Raw genomic sequence first — 7041 nt, forward strand, 5'->3', positions numbered from 1 at the left:
TTATAGCTCTTGTTTCTATAATTTTAAATTAAACTCTATTTTTACTCTTCTCCACAGAGCATTCCTTCTTACTTCTAGTTGGGAATGTTTTCATACAGAAGTACTCTATTTATGTGATTATTTTAAGAAAAACTGTTACCCGGCTAAATTATTTTTTAAGCATCTTAACAAATTATTAAATAATAAATTGGCTCAGACTCAAAAAGTAACAACAGTACCCAAACTCAAATTTTATGCGAGTTTTCCTTTTATTCATGATGATTCCTTTAGACAGAGGTGTACAAAAATCATACAACAACATTTTCCAGCCGTTGCAGTAAATTTAATTCCTAAGAATCATCTCACAGTTGGCTCGATTTTTTATTTTAAGGATCGATTGAGCCCTTTGATGTCCTCTGGTGTAGTGTATCAATAAATTTGCCCAAAGTGTAACTCTGGGACCTACGTAGGATCTACCAAGAGGTCTTGAAGGTCAGATTTGATTCTCATAGAGGTGTTAGTTTTCGAACAGGTTGCAGAATATCCAACCCAGAACATTCAAATATTGGCAATCATACTAAAATATGCAAAACAAATATTGACAATAAAGATTTTAGCATTATAGGACAGGTATATAATTACCATGACTTGCCGATTCTGGAGTCAATTTTGATTAAAACACTGGTTCCATCGTTAAACACCCAAGCTTCCTCCATTCAATTGTACTTGTCATAGGTTTCTTTGTTTTGTTCTGTAGTTGCCAGTGCCATTCAGTTTTTATTTGCGCTAATGCGAGGTTGGTTCCAATTCTGTTTTATGAATATTTTTACTTGAGTTTTTTTTTTTTTTTTTTTTTTACCAATTTTCACTTTTTATATATATTTTTATATTACTGTTTCTTAATGTTATATATTTACTTCCTATTTGCAGCCCTGGAATATGTGATAATGACGATCACGAAACGTCGGGATTTACAATAAATGGATAACTAGAACTACCTATTTCCCTGTCCTTTTTAAGAAATGTAAGATACTGGCTGCCGCCACCTTCTCTGATGATATATATATATATATATATATATATATATATATATATATATATATATATATGTATATATATATATATATATATATATATATATATATATATATATATGTATATATATATATATATATATATATATATATATATATATATATATAAATATATTCATATATTTATATACATATACATATATATAAATATATATATATATATATATATATATATATATATATATATATATATATATATATATGTATACATTTATACATATATATGTATATATATATATATATATATATATATATATATATATATATATATATATATATATATATATATTTATATTTATATATATGTATATATATAATATAAAATAAATTTTTTATATATTTTATTTCCCTCAAAAACTTAAAAGACCCTATGATCAATCTCATAAATAAAAGTTTCATTATTTGTTAATAAAAAACTGCCCAAATCAGATTTAGGATTATTGTTATTATTATTACTATTGTTTTGATAAAGACGAAAACATAACAAAACTCAAAATTAATAATAATAATAATAATAATAATAATAATAATAATAATAATAATAATAATAATAATAATAATAATAATATTCGGTCTTTCCTCATAGTTAATATGAAGAATTTTCATATATATGGCTAGCTGAATTCCTTTCCCTAATCCTGAACCACTGTAATGATTCTCATTTTCTTCGATCTTTTTAGAACTATTTCTTTTATAAGAATAGTTTCTGTCCTGCGACTGTTTTGAAATATCTAATATTTCTGGCGTCAGTCCTCTTGTCTAACAACCAGAATGCTGTTGCAAAAGAAAAATTGCATTTGAAGCCATCTAGCTTGTTCTAAGAGAGAATTATTATGAAGAGGATTACATCTTGATAGAGAAGTCTGACATAGTTTTCTTGGAAATATTAAAAAAAAACTTTCAGTAAGGAAGTTCCCGGATCCAATGTTTTTGTGGACTCCTTTGTCTCAGTATAAGAGTCCAGATATATCGTGCGTATATAGATAAATACGTTTTTGCTTGCATATGTAACAAAGCGAATGTTGGTTTTTGTTTTCCCTACATTTTAAACATCACACGCGAGAATATTTTGAGTATCCAGAGCGTTCATCTTTTTTTTCGAAAAACTATCTTGTCGCCCTTTTTTACTAATACAAATTAATTTGTTTCATGCAGTTATATGAGATTAGTTGTGTCGGATATTAGAATAGGGTTAAATTTAACTGTCACACACACACACACACACACACACACACATATATATATATATATATATATATATATATATATATATATGTATATATATATATATATATATATATATATATATATATATATATATATATATATATATATATACATATATATGTAGATATATATATATTTATTTATATATATATGTATGTATATATATATATATATATATATATATATATATATATATATATATATATATATATATATATATATATATATACATATATATATATATATATATATATATATATATATATATATATATATATATATATATATATATATATGTTTGTTTGAGTGCGCGCGCGTGTGTGTGTGTGTGTGACTGCCTATATGACTTCACCCATCCAATAGTGTCTAATTACCATTATCCTTGACACTAAAATTTTTAAATTACCTAGTATGGTTACAACGACCATGCAAATCAAAAATTGCATCAAAGTGCGCGGACCTTTTTCCGTTCATCAGGACTCTGCTTCCAAAAATGACATCTATTATGAGGATTATCTTAATATCGTAAATATTATCCTTCCTTAGTTCACTGCTAAAGACATATCTGTTCCAGGATAGAAGACATTACTTGCGAAACATCGTATATGACGACAGAGAAATTATTTTTGGTCTATCTTACATTTAACTTGAATTTATGTCCTCAGTTATATTATATCCTATTGCAATAGTAGATGCCTTTGCTATAAAGATTATGATTAACTTAACTACACTCACTCCCTTCGAATAAACCAAGTGAAGCCTCTCGCTGCGATATTCGTTGAATTCTATAAAAAAAAAAAACTCGCATAAAGATACACGAATTTTATTGGCAACGTTATTATATTAAGTCTACTAAATTCTGGTAAAGGTAATTAAAGATTAAAATGTTTTGACTGGAATGGGTTACTTACCTATTTATATAACTAAATTATTATTGAATGATATGCCAAATTTTTAGTTGCACTGATTAAAAAAGGGCATCTCGCTATTTCATTGTTAGTTTTATCTTCTAATAACGCATTATAATTATTACTAAAAAAGATTAAAAGTTATATCAACCTATATACTACCTAGAGCATTCCAGTAACTCCCCATTTGAGTACACAGTTGGATTATAAAGTTCGGTTTCAAATATGAAAAATGTAAAAGCTATCAACGGTGTATCTTCCTCAATTGTCATACTTGTATAATTCCTAAGGTATATTACCTTAATTAGGTTACCTGGAAGATAATGATCAGAAATTCATGTTGATTCCATCTATGAGACAACCAAAAACATGTTTAATAGAAATTAGACAGACACCCGTGAACTGAAATTTTCCTTGATAAACAGACCGACCGACAGATTTAGCTTTTGAAAGGTAATCTTCTGCTGCCCATTCCTAATCCTCTCAGATTCTGTTTTGTATTCTATTTTTAATAAATGATAATAGTTTTTGATATTCTTAATCCATTTACGCGGTAATAGATGGCTTCCAACCGTTAGTAACTTTCATCTCTTACCTTTTTAAATTATAAAACTTTTCATCGTTAATGAAAAAGTCTCTCGTTGAGCATTTCTGTATTACATATTCTACAAAGAGACTGCAAGGCAAAGTTTCTTATGGCGCTTTCATTTTATTCAGTTTCAGGTAAACTATACAATGTTTTTGTTTGAATAATATTCGTAAGTGTCATCAAATTCAAAGATTTGTTCATCCAAAATACTCTATAATATTTTGCTAATGTGGCTACTCTAATTTCAGGATCATGAATAAACCACTTGCGCGTAGAATTAGATGCTTGTCTTAGGATAAAGAGGATGTGACAAGATACGGTTTTAGAAAAACGACCATTGCCCGGAAACGATAAGAAAGGATGATTATTTATATATATATATATATATATATATAATATATATATATATATATATATATATATATATATATATATATATATATATATATATATATATATATATATATATATACATAAATATATATATATATATATATATATATATATATATATATATATACATATATAAAGATATATATATGATGATAAATTTTGCACATTTTTACGTGTTTTTTTCATATTCAAATAAGCCATATATATTTTTGATATATTAATGTCTGGATTCTCTTAACGACCTCGGGATCAGAGCCCCAGGCGAAATCACACAAAGACAAGAGCTTGGCTCCGGCCGGGAATCGAACCCTGGTCGGCAAGCTTATATAGACAGTGACTAACCCATTCGGCCACGAAGAAAGATAAAAGTCAATGACAATTCTACTGTACTTATACCTTTCGAATTCAGGTATTTTGTACTTAGAATTGAAATCAACCCATCTTCACCATCGTAGCTAATTGGTAGTTTGTTACTTGGCATTCAATTAGTGATATATTTTGCACATTTTTACGTGTTTTTTTCATATTCAAATAAGCCATATATATTTTTGATATATTAATGTCTGGATTCTCTTAACGACCTCGGGATCAGAGCCCCAGGCGAAATCACACAAAGACAAGAGCTTGGCTCCGGCCGGGAATCGAACCCTGGTCGGCAAGCTTATATAGACAGTGACTAACCCATTCGGCCACGAAGAAAGATAAAAGTCAATGACAATTCTACTGTACTTATACCTTTCGAATTCAGGTATTTTGTACTTAGAATTGAAATCAACCCATCTTCACCATCGTAGATAATTGGTAGTTTGTTACTTGGCATTCAATTAGTGATAAATTTTGCACATTTTTACGTGTTTTTTTCATATTCAAATAAGCCATATATATTTTTGATATATTAATGTCTGGATTCTCTTAACGACCTCGGGATCAGAGCCCCAGGCGAAATCACACAAAGACAAGAGCTTGGCTCCGGCCGGGAATCGAACCCTGGTCGGCAAGCTTATATAGACAGTGAATAACCCATTCGGCCACGAAGAAAGATAAAAGTCAATGACAATTCTACTGCACTTATACCTTTCGAATTCAGGTATTTTGTACTTAGAATTGAAATCAACCCATCTTCACCATCGTAGCTAATTGGTAGTTTGTTACTTGGCATTCAATTAGTGATAAATTTTGCACATTTTTACGTGTTTTTTTTCATATTCAAATAAGCCATATATATTTTTGATATATTAATGTCTGGATTCTCTTAACGACCTCGGGATCAGAGCCCCAGGCGAAATCACACAAAGACAAGAGCTTGGCTCCGGCCGGGAATCGAACCCTGGTCGGCAAGCTTATATAGACAGTGACTAACCCATTCGGCCACGAAGAAAGATAAAAGTCAATGACAATTCTACTGTACTTATACCTTTCGAATTCAGGTATTTTGTACTTAGAATTGAAATCAACCCATCTTCACCATCGTAGCTAATTGGTAGTTTGTTACTTGGCATTCAATTAGTGATATATTTTGCACATTTTTACGTGTTTTTTTCATATTCAAATAAGCCATATATATTTTTGATATATTAATGTCTGGATTCTCTTAACGACCTCGGGATCAGAGCCCCAGGCGAAATCACACAAAGACAAGAGCTTGGCTCCGGCCGGGAATCGAACCCTGGTCGGCAAGCTTATATAGACAGTGACTAACCCATTCGGCCACGAAGAAAGATAAAAGTCAATGACAATTCTACTGTACTTATACCTTTCAAATTCAGGTATTTTGTACTTAGAATTGAAATCAACCCATCTTCACCATCGTAGATAATTGGTAGTTTGTTACTTGGCATTCAATTAGTGATAAATTTTGCACATTTTTACGTGTTTTTTTCATATTCAAATAAGCCATATATATTTTTGATATATTAATGTCTGGATTCTCTTAACGACCTCGGGATCAGAGCCCCAGGCGAAATCACACAAAGACAAGAGCTTGGCTCCGGCCGGGAATCGAACCCTGGTCGGCAAGCTTATATAGACAGTGAATAACCCATTCGGCCACGAAGAAAGATAAAAGTCAATGACAATTCTACTGTACTTATACCTTTCGAATTCAGGTATTTTGTACTTAGAATTGAAATCAACCCATCTTCACCATCGTAGCTAATTGGTAGTTTGTTACTTGGCATTCAATTAGTGATAAATTTTGCACATTTTTACGTGTTTTTTTCATATTCAAAGAAGCCATATATATTTTTGATATATTAATGTCTGGATTCTCTTAACAACCTCGGGATCAGAGCCCCAGGCGAAATCACACAAAGACAAGAGCTTGGCTCCGGCCGGAAATCGAACCCTGGTCGGCAAGCTTATATAGACAGTGACTAACCCATTCGGCCACGAAGAAAGATAAAAGTCAATGACAATTCTACTGTACTTATACCTTTCGAATTCAGGTATTTTGTACTTAGAATTGAAATCAACCCATCTTCACCATCGTAGCTAATTGGTAGTTTGTTACTTGGCATTCAATTAGTGATAAATTTTGCACATTTTTACGTGTTTTTTTTCATATTCAAATAAGCCATAAGTACAAAATACCTGAATTCGAAAGGTATAAGTACAGTAGAATTGTCATTGACTTTTATCTTTCTTCGTGGCCGAATGGGTTAGTCACTGTCTATATAAGCTTGCCGACCAGGGTTCGATTCCCGGCCGGAGCCAAGCTCTTGTCTTCGTGTGATTTCGCCTGGGGCTCTGATCCCGAGGTCGTTAAGAGAATCCAGACATTAATATATCAAAAATATATATGGCTTATTTGAATATGAAAAAAACACGTAAAAATGTGCAAAATTTATCACTA

Source organism: Palaemon carinicauda, chromosome 5 (genome assembly GCF_036898095.1).
Source record: "Palaemon carinicauda isolate YSFRI2023 chromosome 5, ASM3689809v2, whole genome shotgun sequence".
Lineage (NCBI taxonomy): Eukaryota > Metazoa > Arthropoda > Malacostraca > Decapoda > Palaemonidae > Palaemon > Palaemon carinicauda.